The 18,908-nt window shown below is 31.6% G+C and overlaps 1 pseudogene; it reads left to right on the top strand.

Moving 5' to 3' along the window:
• The window catches only part of LOC149232457 (folate synthesis bifunctional protein, mitochondrial-like), an 83,186-nt pseudogene extending 66,132 nt beyond the window's left edge, over nt 1–17,054 (top strand).
• Nucleotides 17,055–18,908: the final 1,854 nt, after the last annotated feature.

Raw genomic sequence — 18,908 nt, 5'->3', positions numbered from 1 at the left:
CTAGAGCAATAATACATGTCATTATTCTATCAAGTTAATAACCATTTAAGATATAAAGAGAATTCAACATATACAATAATTAAATTTTCATATTAAATTTTGTGCATGTGTGTGAACTTCCCCATGTTTAGTTTTGAATTATATCTCTAATACCACTTCCCTTTACCCCTTAAAACATTAAGGGTTGAGGAAGGTATTACCTAGTTGTCCCTCCCCATGCTCTATTAAGGAGATGGGTTATCAAAAGCTTCATTTTTCAATTTTTTAGAATTTAACTTTGATATCACCATGATGGCTAAGATGGCTAGCTTGTTAAGAATTTTTTGATAATATAAAATTTACCTTAATCTAACTTCTAAATCAAAAATTATAATTGTTAGAAGTTTTGGCCTATCAATAAAGGCCATGTAACACCCACATATGCCTAGTGAAGCTCATTGACCCACTACACCTCAACACATCCATATTAAGGGTCTTCCCCCTCAACTCCCTCTCCTGCAAACTTAGGTTGAGGCCCAAGGCCTGAGATCTAGTGAGATCTAGAAATCGAGGTCCATTGCCTCTTTGTGATCGAGCACTTTGGGTTGATGGTTGAGGTTTGTTATCGACCCATCGACATCATGCCTTTACACATGTTAACTTCCATGAATCTCCTGAAGTTCCAATGTTTTGATATCATGGTTCGATAAACAAGGTTCCACCCTCATCCCACTCTCATCTTTTTTGTGCCTACTCGTTATGCTTCCGCCTCAACCGAATACAACTAGTAATGTAGGCCCCTCGATGGTATCTTAAAATGTGGAGACAGGGGGCTCATAATGAATATCAACCATTGAACAAAGGTCGGTGGTTTGGTGCTAATCCTAGCTATGGCCCTATTATTGCTCATTAAACATCAACTATGTGGGGACCCTTCAATTGACCTCAACCATTGATCTTAATTGGAATGGGTTTCACCCAACTAACTTGTGTGAGGTGTATATCTTTGGGCTAATCCAAATAATTTTTCTCCTACTGTAAAGAAATATAATCTGCTTTATGCTTACTGTAAAGAGATCTTACATGGAGATTCACCCTATTTTATCATAAATATTCTTAATCTATAAATAAGCATTATTATAATACCATAGGTTAATACCATGACTTACCAACACCACATGGCCAAAAAACCATAACTCATTTTATATGACACTTGTTCATATGCCATTTTTTAATTAATGAATTTAATTAAAAGGAAAAAAAAAGACAACTACTTTGAAAAATATTCTAGAGTGTTCTATGGAGGTTAAATTCTTACAATCAACCTAATAATTGATAATTAAATTAAAATTCCAAATTCAAATACGTATAGTCATAATCAATATTAATAAAAATATTTAAAATAAAGTTATAATTTAGATCATTTCAATGATTTTTAATTCTGTGGAGGATGTTAATTCTGTTCAACATTTCTAGTGTATACTCCACTGATCATAGGGACCTCAGAAATTTAATTGATTACAAATGAGCATTGTGAATCGTTTAATAAGAAAAATCTTATAAGATTAGTAGTTAAAGAATACTATTAAAATAATAAAATAAATTAACAAATAACCATAATAATAGCATAATAATAATAAGAATATATATATATATATATATATATATATATATATATATATATATATATATAATATACCAGGTCAAATGATTTAGTATATAATGAATTAAGAAAGAGAAATAAAATATAGAAATTAGGATGGCTACTAGGAAATTAAGGGACAAAGGTGAATAATAAAATAGATAAAGTTAGTTATATATATATATATATATATATATATATATATATATATATATATATATATATATACTTTTTTTATTTAATTTACATGTCACTCACTCTTTTTTCTTATTTTCCTCTTAATCTTACAAATTTCTATATTTTATTTTTCTTTCTTTCAATTAATTAAATAATTCATTTTATATTAAATAATTTAACTTGACATATTATTTCTAACATCTTATTATCATTATATTATTATTATTCATCAGTTAATTTATTTGATTATTTTAGTATTCTTTAATGGAAAATTCACAATGCTCTTTTGCAATCAATCAAATTTTTGAGGTCCATGATGATGGGTGGAGTGTCCACCCAATCAAATTTATGAGATCCATGATGGGTGGGGTGTCCACTTGAAAGGTTGACAAGATTAAACATCCTCCACACAATTTTATCTGAAAAAATTGTTTTCAATATGAATAGATGTGGAAATATACACTCTCTCAATGTGAGATGTATCATGAGGTAAGTGTTTTAATATAACAATATGTTTAACCATCGATATTTATCTTTGTTTTAACATGAATATGCTTAAATTTAAATATGTTTTGTTACAATACCATGGCTTATTAATACCACATGCCCAAAAAAGTCATAACTCATGCTCATATGACATTATTTTAATGAATCACTTTAATTAAAAGGGTATGACTTCTTTTGAGATAAATATCAAGATTTTTTTTTTTCTGGTTGGTAAGCACCCATGGGGGATTTGAACCAGTTACCTATCTCGTGCCTTAACAACGCACCCATTCACCAACTACTACTATGAATATTTTAGAATATTCATGGCAATTAAACCCTTACATCATGATACATCTCATGTTGCTAAAATGAAAAAAAAAAAATCATTAAAAATAACTAAATTATAAATTTATTTTAAATTATTATTAATCATACAAATAATTAATATATAAGTTAGACATATATACATTTAAAAAAACATGGAACAAGCTCCTTAACCCTGGAAACTAACCATCACTTTATCATGGAAATTCCTAATATGTAAACAAGCATTGTTAGATCCCCACCATTCACCTAATAATTATTCATAATTAAAATAAAATTGTGAAATCCCTATTCCAAAATCGACATGCATATATGTGTAATTAGTGATAATTAAATTACAATTACGTAATTATTATTGGAGAATAGGCATGCCTATTAGTGTAATTACTACGGTACCCATATAAATTAAATGGATGGTAAAAGTGGATACAATTAAAACACTTACCTCATAATACCTCTCACATTGTCTTTCATAAATAAATTTAGTTTTTTACTATAAAACTAAAAAACAATTTAACTTGCCCCGTGAATTTAATGTGCCTATGGATATGACATGCCTTATGGCTACCTCTCCCCTATGCATGCTACCACCTTAAGAAAAGTTTATGGGACCTTTCTTCCCAAGGGGGGAGGAAAAGGCACCTTGGAATGATTCTTGTATACATGTCTATGTGAATTCAGATCACTTCGGTATACTCCTTAGCTCTGTCTCATCCTTCATTGCCTCCTCCCATTGCTTCCTTTTCCCACCATGCACCATGATAAGGTGGGTTTCCTTCCATATTCTTCTTTGTTGACTTTCCCCCCTACCCTGACAACCTTTTCTGATGGTGAAGGCCTAGTCCCAAGCACACTGTTGTTGCAGCTTACCTAACAATTTTCAATGGCCTTCCACTTTCATGGCCATCTTATGCAACTCCCATCCCATATCTATCCTAGTCTCTATGGCATCTTGGTATCACCAGTATCCATGAATCATCAATGAGCTCGTTGTCAGAATCGAAGTGGAGGTCATGGTGCTTCATGGAGCTCTAGGGCATGCTTACAAGAAGAGTCTTCATCCCGTAGCTTCCATGCCAACACACCTCCAAACAAAATCCGTCTTGTGGAAGGTCACACTATATTTAGAAGTCATGATTGGCATAACCTCTTTTGTTTGAGAGATAGGAAATTAGCGACGCCACCAAAATCACTATGTGCATAGTGTTGATTTATGCTAGCATATTAGGTTGTTGCTCGAGAAGATTATGGTTGATAGGATATAACCCCATGTCAATCTCAAGCATAAACACAATGAGCTTAGAGAATTTATGCTTGATGTGGAAGTTTGACATGCCAAGCTCAAGAAGGAATCACTCCTTAGACTCTCTAATTCCACCTCCATGCAAGGTTGAGGAATAGCGAATTAACCTTGAAACCTTAATTTCATGCATTTTATCTTTTCAGTTCTTGCTCTTCTTGCTTGCTCCTTTGGGATGTCTATATATTTTGTTTAGTTTGTTTTTCTTGTTACCTCAAACTATGCCGTTTACAACGACTTCCTCTTTTTTTTCTTGCTAATAGTTTCCCATAGTGGAGCAACAATATCTTTTAACATTCTCAAGTCTCCCACTCTATTACTTTCTTTGATGGTTTCAAAAATAACAAATAGGAGATAGTAATAATATGCCACGGGCGATAATAATAACATATCTTATGTAAATATTTGATTTAATAATAATAATAATGATTAAAAATATAATAATAATATGACATATTTTTAAATAATATTTATCTTTTATTTTGGATGCAAAATAAAATATGATAAAAATACTTTCAAGGGAATGAAGCTTTTGGTCTATAAGTTTAAACTGATTTTGTTGGGGAAAGAGTTAGTTTGCAAAAAAATGTAATCCCTTATCCTTTTCCATTTATCCTAAATAACTTAGCTTACCTTAAATGTTATTAATGAGTATTCTAGTGTTGGTTCGATAACTATGTTAGGCTAAGTGTTAGGATAAGTTTTCAATACTGATATAATAACTAAATTGTAACGAAGCTTTTGAGATTCATTTTTGTGAAGAAAGTAAATCTATATTAATGAGTATTCTAGTGTTGGTTCGATAACTATGTTAGCATAAGTGTTAGGATAAGTTTTCAACACTTATATAATAACTAAATTGTAACGAAGCTTTTGAGATCCTTGTATGTGAAAGAAGTAAATCTATTCACGCACAAATGTTAAAACTGCGACTGGATTCTTAAGTTAACTTTAAGATGCAGCGGATCATCATTGATTTAGTTGACCGCAAATTCAATATGTCCCGGGGGAGAAAATTTGAGAGCCACGATGAACACATTTTGTCGGTGCCCTCTCCAAGTTAGGTGTAAAGCAGCGCTGACGTCATCGTTGAAAGGATTGGGGCACTTTTTTCATTTTTAATCTGAGTAACTGCCAACAAGTTCTCCATTATTCTTTGTGTACGGCACTATCGCCCAGAAATTTCATCACAAACATTGAATTAAGTCGCAGGTTAGAAACTCCAATTGGCTGAACACGCCGACGTGCAACCGAAATTTTTGAATTAAACAATAATTGACCATCGCAATTACACAATCGAAAGGGATTTCATTTCGACCTAAACAACCCCATACAGTGAGTTGAAGTCCTATATATACGTGAGGCTTGTTTTGCCATTTCCTCACATTGAATTGAAATGCCTCATAGATGTATAGGCCTGGCCTATTAGATCATGGATGCCTCACCAGAATCTGAACCAGAAGAGAGAGAGCACGTCCTCTAATATTCAATCTTCAGTGATCCATCTCTCATATTTGGAGTGGGGAAGAGGAGGTGCTCTCTCTCTTCTCGTTCAGGTGTTTCTGGCGATATGCACAACCCCAAATCGTTTAGGCAACTTTTTCATTAATTTATGTACCTTGTGAGCTTCAATAATGTTACATGTAACAATGGTATATTGTACTCTTTTTATCGCATTAACATTTTGTTGGTTGACTATCTCCAGGCGTCCAAGGCTCCTATCTCCTCCACTCTGATCCATATATCTGCTATGATCGACCCATCTTGATCTTATTGTTTTCTTTTTTCGCCATATGCTCTTTGTCTGTTCTGTTTCTTTTTATGGACAGCTCCTCTATGTTTACATGTTATGGTCTCATATAGATCTATACTTCTCTCTCGGATTGTATCGTTTCTGATCTCTACAGCTCTTATCCTTTTGGCCTGTCTGCGGGCCGGTTCTATATGGCTTGTTTGTATTGATTATGATCGCATCAGTTTTGTTCCTTTTTGGCCTGTTTGCCAGCCAGCTCCATATGGCATTATATGTATATATTCATTATATATCCTTAATATAATATCATCAAATTTTTTCTCTCTGAAAAAAAAACATTTTGTTGGTTGACTAACTAAATAACTTATTCAGAAATGGAGCACACAAGCACAGCGAGGCGGAGGAATTTTCCATTTTTGTTAAATGGGACACGTCCGTTTTATAATGGCTAGAAGTGAATGATTTTCCTGGGCATGTTATTTGAGATGGTTTACGACTGCATGTGATTAAAAATTCCCTTTTGGCGCTTCATGATATATATAATGGATGGTTGAACAGTCGCATTTCTTCTTCTGTTTTTATGTGGCATTACAGAGGATAATGAGTGGAGACGTTAACGCTTATCACTAGACGCAGATGGGATGGAGGGTTCTACGAGAAGATAGGTGTCCCTTGAGTGCTGCTCTCAGAGGAGCCATCAGTCAGTTTACATGCACTACCCATTTCGTCCACATATATTTTATTATTATTTTTTATATGTTATAAAGTAGATTTTAGACTTCTTCTTCTTCCTTTTTTATTAAATGAAATTGATTAATCACATCATTGAGAAATTTTTATTTTTTTTAAATTATTTTATTTTTATACTCGCTAAAAATTAATTATTTTATTCTTATATTTGATAAAAAGATTTTGAATCTTGATGAATTTGCAAATTTTTAGAAATTATTTTCAACATTTATTAAAGTTTTTGAAAAGTTAAATATTAAACTTACTTTTTTAGAAATTGAATATTATAGAAAAAAACATTTCTGTGAAAATAATATAAAGATTCATTTGTGGATACCTTTCCAGCCAAGATGTGGGGTTCATGGCCAGGACAGGGTGAAGCTAAATAGAAAGGTAAATTCTTCCAACTAAAAATTTTAACATTGAAAGAATTTACCTCTAGCTGCCTTGATATGTCCTCATGATGAACCATACCATGACAGAACCACACTGGACCATAAATGCAACTTTATGTGATTTTCACCTAATTTTTTTCCTCTAATACTAGATATGGATGACAAAAGCCTAAATTCGATCAAATTGAAAATTATTGTTTGAAATTTTAAAATTTGATTTTTATATGGTTTAAAATGAAATTTTCATAATTAAAAATTGTTTTAAAATATTAAAAATAAGAAAAAACCTCTAATTGCCAAGTTTCATCATAAATTAATTTTCAAAAAAATCTAAATTTATGGATTTTTAGATAATTAACATTTTCTTTTCCAAAAAAAAAATGTTGCCATTATGTTTTGAGCTTTTTCTAACCATGCAAATTGGCCAATTTAAAAAGCAAAAGCAACAAAATACATTGATTTGTCCTTCTTGTTTTTTATTATGAAATGGACTTAGTTCAATCATTTTCCTCAATAATCCTTATCTATATTATTTATTTTCACAATTCAATTTTAAATCATGATACGATATAGAAAATAAAATCTAATTCAACACTACAATAAATCAGATTTTCTCTTTTGTCTACACAATTTTAATCATTAGAAAAAAAATAGGAATAATTTGTGCCAATACTATTTTTATTTTAATATGCTAGACATTGTTATTTTTTATATTAGATATTTTATTACATGTGAATTCTTTGTCACAGGATGCTTCATACTAATTTGATTCTTTCTATAAATTTAGATGAGTATAAATTTAAAGTTAAATAAAAAAATTGTTACAATAATTAGTTTTTTAAGAAATTAATTATTTTATTGAAACGATTTTTCCCTCGCATTTCTTCATATTTTTCCCTTCCTAATTTTTATTATTGAATAGATTTGGTTCAATCATTTTCCTTAATAAACCTTATCTATATTATATATTTTCACAATTCAATTTTAAATCATGATGCTATATAAAAATAAAATAAAATTAAGTCAAAGCTAATTTTTTTATTTCAATATACTAGACATTGTAATGTTTTATAATAGACAGTTTATTACATATGAATTCTTTTCTAGGTGATTAAGAGGACATTGGATACATCAAATCAATTTGATTTTTTTGATGTAGAAATACTACCATAGATTATTTATTTGCCCTAAATCAGGATGAGTATAAACTTAAAGTTAAATAAATAATTTGATACAATAATTAGCTTTTAAAAAAATTATTTATTTTATTTATATCATATATATACACGGTTTAATATAAATATACTAGACATTATAATTTCTCCTCATTATTTGATCCCATAAGTAAAAGATGGAATAAAATATGCACAAACACATTTCTATAAACTAAGTTTTGTAACAAAAATGATGTTGGGGCCAAGGTTTCATCCAAAACCATCTATGCACCTATCTCTAATTTGCTCCAAGGTTTATCTAGTCCATTAAATACGTTCATTACTTTGTAGTATTCAAATGTGTTTCATCAAATTTGTTTCATTATTAGATTTATGAATTTGCCCATGCATTGAATAATTGTTATCAATTACTTTCTGCATAATATGTAGGTACTAAGCACTTGTTTTAATTCAAATTATTGTTGTATGATTATCATTTTAATTATTTTATAATTTGAATTTAAAATATTATTGTGTATTTAAAACTTAAAGATGTTAACATATTGTTTTTTCATTAATTAATGGAATTTTGAAGTGTTAACTACTTTGTCGTATTTTTAGTTCTATGTTAAATTTTTCACATTTAATTAATATAAAAATTATAATAGAAATTATCAAATACCAAATAAAATTATGTATATTATGCAACTAAAAAAGTTTGAAATAACAATTATCAAATAATAAATTATGCAAATTATCAAATAACAATAATATATATTTAGACATAATTAACAAAACCATATACATTAAATGGTAGCTAAATACGATAAATATGAAAATTAAATGGTAGCTAAATACGATAAATATGAAAATATGATAAACATCAAAATACTTACTTTATTATACATCTCAAGTTGCTAAAATTTAAAAAATAATTAAGCCATATTCTATTTTAAATTATTATTATTATTATTTTTCCAAAGGAAAAATCGTAATCTTTCATTATATGGTGAAAAATTACATGTAGTAAATGCTATTCAGCATATGCAGATTTCCTTCATGACTTAAAAGTCTATGGTCCTTCCTGTACATGTCTATATCATAATCAAAAAATCATCACGCAGGATGATACTGTATCAAAATGTCAAAAATAAACACCACGTAGGATGTATGTATAGTAAGCAAAATATATACTTGCATCTCGAAGGATGCTGCTCATAAGTTACTAGATTTGTTTTTATTAGCTTACATACATAGCAAAATCAATGGACATCCACCCGAGGATAGACTTGATCTATGTAGGGCCTGTGGTAGTATTGATACTGAGTGTTGCCCCTATGTTCGCTGATTATCCACTGTCCTCCTGGAATGTGCGTGGCTTCCTTGGATAATCCGTCGGCACAGTGATTGTGTTCCCTGTAAATATGATGAACAATGATGATGTTAAATTGTGCTTTGAGGTGCATCACTTCATCCAATATATTTAAGAGTGTGTGATCTAGATTTCAGATTGATCCAGACGATAATGTTTGAATCCCCAAAAATTTGTAAATCTTTGCAGTCATGATTTAATGCAAAATGCATAAGGTGTCTGATGGTTATGAGTTCAGCGAAATTGTTTGTTCCCATGCCTAAATTATTATATATATATATATATATATATATATATATATATATATATATATATATATATATATATATATATATATATATATATCTATATATATATATATATATATCTATATATATATCTATATATATATATATATATATTATATATATATAGATATATAGATATATATATATAAAATAATGTCCCAAGATTTTTGATGATAAAGATTCACCCTAATAGAAATTTTTAATAGTTAAATATATTTTCTTATAATATTATGAGTGAATACCATAACTTATCAATGTTACATATCCAAAAAACCATTACTCATTTCATATGATACTGATTTATATAACATTTTTTTTAATCAATAAAAAAATACATAATTATTTTGAAAATATATGGATCTTTAATTTGTAAGTACTTTTAAAAATACTTTAAAATATTCCATAAACTTTAAATCTTTACTATTTACCTAATAAATGTTAAGAACTAAATTAAAATTATAGAACTTATATTCCTAAATAAACATACATATCTACACAACTATTAAACTAATTTTTCCACGATCTACATTTATAAACTCTATGCAATAAAATATCCAACATTAATTAAACACAATATGCATTCACTATTGTGCATCGAAATACATATAAATAATTCAACTATGTTGCTTATTATTTCCCATGTGTTGGTAAAAAGTTATAACAATATGAATTATATTACACATCTAACCATCACATTATCATTTCTATTAATAATTCATTTATTAAATTTCTTAATTAAAATCAAAATAAATAAACCTATTTACATCTAAAATACATAATTTTATATATCTTAAACTACAAAAATATTTACCTTAAATTATATTTCATTCACTAAATTTTATATTTCATTCAGTAACAAAGTTTTCTTTTTTCATTTCTATTTATGACCCATTCATTAATTAACTTAATGAAAAAAATACTTTTACAAATCCAATAAGAAAGTTGTCATTTCTATTGATGACCCATTGACTAATTAACTAAGAAAAACATATGCTTACTAACCTAATAAACATTTGTAGTTAATAAAGTTGTCATTTCTATTGATGACCCATTGACTAATTAACTAAGAAAAACATATGCTTACTAACCTAATAAACATTTGTAGTTAATATTTTTTTTTCAAGTATGCATAATTTGATTAAATAAACAAATTAAATATTTATATATTAAGGCTGTATAATTAAATTTGGGGAGTCACAAGTTGTATGAGATATCAATATAAAATAAAGATAGAGAAGAACTTTGAATGAATCTCTTGAGAAACCTATAAATAAAAATATAAAACATAAAAGGGATAAATGTTAGAAAAAATGGTTAGATTTATTTATTTAGTTAAAAAAATTTTTATAGTTTATAAAGATTTCACTCAAACTAATTGTTTAAGTAATATAAATAACAAACGAACTGTTTGAAGATTAAAGGACGGAAATATTTATAAATAATGTAAATCCACACCATTAAAATGTTAAATAATTGATAAATGAACCTATCTTAAGAAATGAAAGATGCAGGCAATTTTATTATAAAATTTCTTACACAGTGCATGGTAGCATAATTTTTTTAAGAGAGGCATGCTAATTGAAAGTGCACTATGTATCTCATTAGTCCATTTTGTTATAGCTCAAAAGTTGCTTTACTTTTTTTTTTTTTTTTAGGGTGAATCTTGAGTTAGGAAAATATTAAAATAAATTTCCATCCATGTTGAGTGGTGATCTACTATAAGATGTGGAGTAGGACGGATTTTGATGTTAGTGCTAGAGATTGAGAATTTATCATTATGGTGATCTATCCATTCGTCGTTATGTGTTGCAGTTAATGATGGAAGAATGTTGAACCTAGTGTTATGTGGGTGTGCTAGAACATGTATGTTGATATACAATGTGAGAAATTCAACCATAAGATAGACTTTGGTGTAGAGATGAAGTAAACATATGAGGTACGTAGAAAAATAGAGAACAATGATAGACAACATGGATAGACTAAAGAAGGATGTATTTTGAATTACTTCGCAAAAGTTAGCGATGTGCATTTTATTTAATGTAAAGGTTAAGTTGGATTTCCTTTAAACATATATGGTAGAATTATAGGAATTTTGCATGTCCCCTAGATCTAGATAGACATTGGATGCCATGATTGTTATATTATAAATGTATATCTTTCAAGTTGTCAAATAAAAGGGATGTTATCTAAATACTCGTATTGTTTTGTAATTTGAGTTTGTAACTATCTACATTAAGCACCCATATAAGTTGTGCAAAATCTTGATTAAGGGGTTCATTCAATTCTAGAATAAAAGAACTTGTACATGATACAACATGTTAGAAAAAAAACCTTTAATTAGGATAATCAATAACGAGTGTATTATCTAAGATATTTATGAAACCGTGTTTCCTTTTACTATTAGGTCATTATGGATGCACTAGTTAATATTTCCATAGATGACTAGAAAAAATTCTATGTTTGTATTAATGTCCAAATGGGAAATAGAAATAAAACTCCAAGAATTATGTCCCATATCTTATAGCATAATGAAAAGTAGATATGTTGGAGTGTTACTAATGATTTGAATCAATGTTGACAAAGGAGGCATAGAAATATAATGTATATATCATGGTAGAATGCAATGGACATAATCATATGATTCATTTGAATAATACAATACACATATAAATACATGACCCATGACCTTTTGATTCATCTTGTAAAACATCTTTTCGAATCTTGATGATTATTCCTCTTCATTTGCGACTCTTCATATTATTTATCACGTGAATGTTGTTGGAGACTAGGGAAATATTGGGAGGAGGGGTGAACCAATATTTCAATTATTTTAACAATTGTTTACCCAAACAATCACAATCAATAGTATAGAAATGTACAAATAACACAACATTTAAACACACAACATTTACGTGGAAACCCATGCAAGATAAAAATATAAATTCATGTTCATTATGATGTAAATGAAAGCACCAACTTCATATTACATCGAGTTATGTAGGCCACAACCTAATAGAAAATTCAATCTCCTTTTCTTTGCAGTCACCAACTTGCTAGAAGAACTAACTCCCAATGTTTACCAGTACCAAGTTGTTGAAGGCATTAACCCTGTGTTCTTTACAGGCACCAACTTGGGAGGTTTCAAAACCCTCATGTACAAGAACCTACTTTCTCCACCCATTTTATCCCTCTTTTATTCATTTTAAAACAAATCCATAAGCTCTTTACATAAACGATTGTTGAACCAATTGTATAGCCCTCATATATACCAATCTTACTTTGCTCTAACATTAAACTCCTTCTTAGATCTATTCTACAACCCAACTCTTTACTAGTTCTTCATGTTTAAACTTCCCATTTGGACCAAATTTGAACATAACATGTAGATCTACTCTACATCTCTTCTCCTCAATCTAAAATTTGATATCAACATTTATATCTTCTCTCTTCTCTTTTCATTCTCTGCATTAAACTTTCTTCCTTTAAATAAAAGACTCTATATCTCTAGGTCTTTTATTTAATCGTTCCTTAATTGGATCCCTACACCTATTATTCAAGTATGCTTAGCATTGTGCATATATTCTTGCTCTCTCACAAATACACCCAATTTGCCATAAAGATCCCTTTAATTTCAATCTGTCTTCTCACACAAAGCCTCAGATCTCTATATTGTGTTTATTTCAACCTTGGTGCTCATATTTGTTGCCATTTTCACACTACATATACGTCATGCTTTCATCCTATAACTCCCTGCATCTCGAATCTATTGTATTATACACACATCAAATTTTCCTTTATGAGCATTACTGTAGCTCCAGATCTGTAGTGATATTTATATTTATCTATTACTCAATGCTCATTTATTCATTCCACGCAAGTTTCTTGCTCTATGGTGTATTGACCACCTCTATCTCTCTCTTGGTTTTTTCATAAGTTCTCAATCAACATGTGTCACCTTGAATCTAGTTATATACATGATATTAATAGAATTTTCTTTAGGAAGACATTAATTCTTCAAAAGAATTAGATTTTTCATTAACAAGACTTTAATTCTTCAAAATAATTTGGCACCTGAACACCAATCCTAGATAGATCCTAGATGAATGTAACCATAGGTTAGAACCACAATCCTAGGCCATAAGGAAATTTAAGTAGAGCAGTTCATAAAATAATTAAGCAACAAAAATCTTTCATAGGTGTGTCAAGCTCTTCAATTGAGATTAATGGTCGAAACTTCATCGCCCCCCTGCCCCCCATCTATAAAAAGATTAACATAGGGGGGTTGATCCATGACCTATCACATATGGTACTTAAATCCCCCCATCTCCTTTGAATGCACTAAACAACATCCATAGACCAGTTGGATCTAATGAATAGGACAATACTTCGGGGCCTTTGCTTATTTTTTGAGCTTCGACGAGGGGGATTCATAATTTTTCATATATGCCCCCAATCTAAAATGACACCATATCACTTAGCCTATCCCACTAAACTGCAACTAATGCATATACATGGCTAATTTGTTTAACACTATGAAGTCATACATAACTAAATCTATTCCAAATCTCAATTTTTTTCTACCTCACCTACACATCAAGTTTCTAACATCTATCATTGCATGTCATTTCCATGTGTCACCCAAAAGGGCACCACTTGGCCACCTAAAAGGGACAAATACACCTGCCAAATGTCACACTAATAGAGTGCCACATCATCACCTTTGTTACATAACCACCACCCATAACAACATATATATGCATCAAATGTGAGAGAGTCTTTAGCGTTATTTCTTTATACATAGATAGATTAATATAGATGTGTGATAGTTGATTTCTGTTATGAGCTTTATTTCTCCATGTGAGTGTTTTCTAGATTTACATTTCATATTAAGCGAAAGTTCTGAACCATTCTCTTCATAATATTAATTAAACTAATTTATGAAATAAGTATATCAATTAAAATATTTTTAGATTCTTAGGTTAAATAAAAATAAGAAAAATAAAAATAAAATTAATTTTAATAAAATAAAATAAAACTAATAAAATTTCATTACATTATATAAAAAATAAACTTACAATTAATCAACTAAGTAAAACAATTGGAATAATTAAAGCTAAATTATCTGAATTAAAATAATTAATAATTAAACTAAACTAGAATAAAATTATTATAATAAATTGAAATAAAAATAAAAAAGAATTCACATATATATAAGGGTTGGCTTCTTTATAAAAATTTAAGGACCTAGGTTTATTTATACTCAAGTCGAAAGACTTTTCTCTCGAAGAACTATCATTCATATTCTATCAAATTTAGTCCTGATGATGGACCCCCTTTGGGGTTTGAAAGGTCGACAGAATAAACACAATACTGTGGATAATCCGGATCATGTTACTCCAAATATCTACAACTTCATAAATCAACAAAGCATTGCCTTTCATTGCACGTGGCACACTAAGTGGCGTAAAAGCTCTACATGTTGTTTTTGAAAAGAAGAGGATCATGGAATTGTCACGATTGTGGATCTACATTGTAATTTTTTATCACAATTTCGTGTAATTCTCAAATATGGTCTCGAAAATGTTTGTGTGAGGAGCCCTAAGAGTTATCGGGATGAGGCATTTGTGGCAGAACACATCCAAAATTTAGATGAACTCTGGGATTTATGAATTTTGGGTGTATTGTGAGTGTATTTTGCAGCGTGCTAGCCAAGCCTTTTCGCAGTCCAACATCATTTTGCAGAAAATACTCCATCAAGTTAGAACTGTTGAAATTATAGTGGATCATGTAAGTTTTGATGTATTCTTCAGTGACACACTGTGTTTGTATGATGTTGTCCTCCTATGCAAGCTCTGGAAAAAGCCTACTTGTTCATCGATTCGAGCAAGTTCATAGAGAATCATAAATTATCAATAGAGAGTCGACCAATAGACAATGTATCCTTAGTGGAATGATTGGCTTCGAAATAAGAATAACTTCAGTTCCTCCATTGAACATTAACAAGATTCAAAGTGAACGAGGAGGACATGAGCAACTCAGTGTGATCTGACTGTGTTTTGCTTCATGTGAACTGTGCGACCGAAAGTGGCAACACATCAAAGGTCTTGAATTCGTTGGTCGTGGAAAGGGATGTCTTGTTGTTGAAATAGCAAAGCCCACCTCTAAATTGTTGAGCTGAGTGTCATCTCAGTGCGGGGTTTCTACGCTTCCAGAGGCAAAGAGGTTGATCTGATATTTTTTTTGTAAGCATTATGATGTGATTTAAACATAATAAATTTTGTATCAAAGGAATTCCTCTTCCACGCGACATTTTATAGACTGCAGCTCTGTCAAGGGCCATATGGGAAATCAAGAAGAAGGCAAACAACGACATTAATCTTCAAAGCAAAACCGATTTTGCAACAAAATATTTTTAGGTTCACTGAATAATTTCAAGTTTGGTCTTCATATGGTGGAATTATTGAATATTTGTCTGCGTGGAAGTTCATTCCAAATTGGAAAGAACGATTCCATCGATCAAATCCCAACGACGTGCAAAAATGACTGGTTCACGTGTCAAGCTTTCAAGTAGCACATCCATATGGACAATGATATTTTTCTATTTGGATAAGTTGAAAATAATCAAATATTATTTTGTATTAATGGAGAAATGGTTACATAGTTGTAATGAATCTCCTTAGTTTAGGATTTGTTCCTAGAATTTATGAGTGGTTGCAACTCCCTGATTTCTGGAGTTATACTTAAATGATGTAATCCTTCATTTGATGAAATAGAGTGTACGAGAGTGATCTCTCTGTTTTTGAGTGTAGTCTCCAGGTGCAGGCCACACCTGTGAGCTACATCTCCTTCTTTTCAATTCTGTTTATATTTTATCTTGGTATAAGAGCTCAGAGTAGGGACAACCTTATTTTTTTAGGATGCATCATTGATTAGATAACTGTAGTGGCAGTGGAGTATCAGGTGGACTGCAGTAACACCCGAAGACGGATCTTAGATGACTGATCATCTCTGAGTGCAAGAAAGGGTTGGCTCAGACTTCTTGCGCGCCTTTAAATGTAGAAGCGGATTGGCGCGATTTTTTAGTGAACAGACGCGCCCATTGGCGTGGGTTTGAGACTAATAAGTGTGCCAGTGAAAAAGTAACTGAATGGCATGGATCCGTGGCTTTTAATCACGCCAAATTTGGTGCACTTCATCAATTTGTCTTTTCTAGAATTGGCGAGGATCCGTAGCTGTTCAGAGCGCCAAAGAGCCAACCTCTTTCTCTCTGAAAATCCGCAATTTTTTTGTTGCAGATCGGAGTTGCCCGGTGGTGGCACTTTCAATTTGCGGATCTATTCGGTGGAAGCAGATCAGAGCAGCCCGGTGGTGGCATGTTGAAGTTCCTGATCTAATCGGTGGTAGCAGATCGGACTTGACCGGTGGAGGCGTATTGCCGGTGGTGGCGCAGTGAAGTCCCAGATCTATTCGGTGGCAGTAGATCGGACTTGCTCGGTGGAGGCATATTGCCCGGTGGTGGCGCAGTGAAGTTTCAGATCTGTTCAGTGGCAGCAGATCGGACTTGCCTTGTGGTGGCACATTGAAGGTACAAGTTTTTTTTCTTCAAAGGTTTGGATCTGGTATAAGTCAATATGAATAACAGTTTAGAATAATACCTCCATAAGTCTGGCAAGCTCGATGGATCAAATTTCAATAACTAGAAATTCAAGATACAGACTTTGCTCGAAAGTGCAAATGTGTGGGCGATCATCACAGGAAATGAGGCGAGAGCTGGAACAACAACACAAGAACAAGATTGGGATAAAAGGGAGATGAAAGCGAAGGTCATATTGAAAATGTCCATCAAGGATGGTGTTATCCCTCACATTAGAGATTGTAAATCGGCCGCAGACATTTGGACGACAATGAAAAACCTGTACGAGACGCAGAATACAAACCGTGTCTTGTCACTTAAAGGCAAGCTGTTTGCATTGAAGATGGAGGAGAATGAGTCCGTTGCTAGATTCATTGCCAGAGTCAAGGATCTGAGTGACAGACTGGGAGCAATCAGAGAGAAAGTTTCCGATTCAGATCTGGTCATGCTCACATTGAACAGAATGATTGATGAATATCAGACATTCATCACAGGGCTGTCAGCAAGGGAGAAAGTCCCTTCATTTGAAGAACTGACTGGGATCCTGCTGCAGGAAGAAGAGCGACGGAAAAATTTGAAAACTCAGAGCAATGATCTTGCTTTGATGGCAAAAAGGAGGCAGTACAGAGGGAAGCAACATCAGCACCAGCAACTGCAGCAGCAGCAGCAGAAAGGAGCCAACACATTTCAAAAGAGATCATTTAGAGGTATGACTGATAATTATGTTAAGAAATGTTTTTACTGTGGAAAACCTGGTCATCAGATTAAAGAATGCTATAAGAGGCAGGCGGATGAGAAAATAAGCAAACAGAGGAAACACCAGGGCTGTTTTGCTGGAGAAGAGGAGGACCATAGCCATGATCTTCGACTATTCACAGTCGATTGTGCTCTTTCAGCTTCAAAGGGAGATGAGGACGACATATGGTATGTCGACTCAGGCGCATCCTCACATATGACTGGTAAGAAGGAATGGTTTGAATTTCTTGAAGAAACATCATGTGGGTCGAAAATTTATTTAGGAGATGATAGTGGATATGAGATCAAAGGACATGGTGACATTCCTGTAAAATTACCTAGTGGAGACATTAGGCATCTTAAAAATGTATTATATGTTCCAGGAATTAAGAAAAATTTGGTCTCTGTCTCAATGATTACTGACCAGGATATGCAAGTTCAATTCTTTAAGAATAACTGTGTTATTAAGGACAGCCAGATGGAAATAGTTGCAAAAGGAGTGCGGGTGGGGAGCTTGTACAGATTAGATGCAAAGAGTATGCCACAGCAAGCAATGGTGGCAGCCGGATCAACAGTCGAAGATCTATGGCATCAGAGATTCGGCCATCTTAATCTGCACGACCTCATCTTACTTCAGAGAAAAGGTATGGTTGACAGACTACCTATTTTTCATAATGTTAAGATGGATTGTGATGGGTGTGCATTAGGGAAAATGCATAGAGAAGAGTTCCCTTTGCATGTTAACAAAAAGGAAAGGGATATTTTAGAATTGGTGCATACAGATATTTGTGGACCTATGCAAACTAGGTCATTAGGGGGAGCATATTACTTTCTCTTGTTTACAGATGATTGCACTAGATATTCATGGATATACTTTCTGAGTAAAAAGAGTCAAGCCTTTCAGTATTTTATAGATTTTAAATCTATGGTAGAGAATCA

Source organism: Pinus tabuliformis, chromosome J (genome assembly GCF_031772625.1).
Source record: "Pinus tabuliformis cultivar Carrire ecotype Pingquan chromosome J, CPIR1, whole genome shotgun sequence".
Taxonomy (NCBI): Eukaryota; Viridiplantae; Streptophyta; class Pinopsida; order Pinales; family Pinaceae; genus Pinus; species Pinus tabuliformis.
The sequence above is the reverse complement of the archived record's forward strand: the minus strand, read 5'-3'. Positions and strand labels throughout refer to the sequence as shown.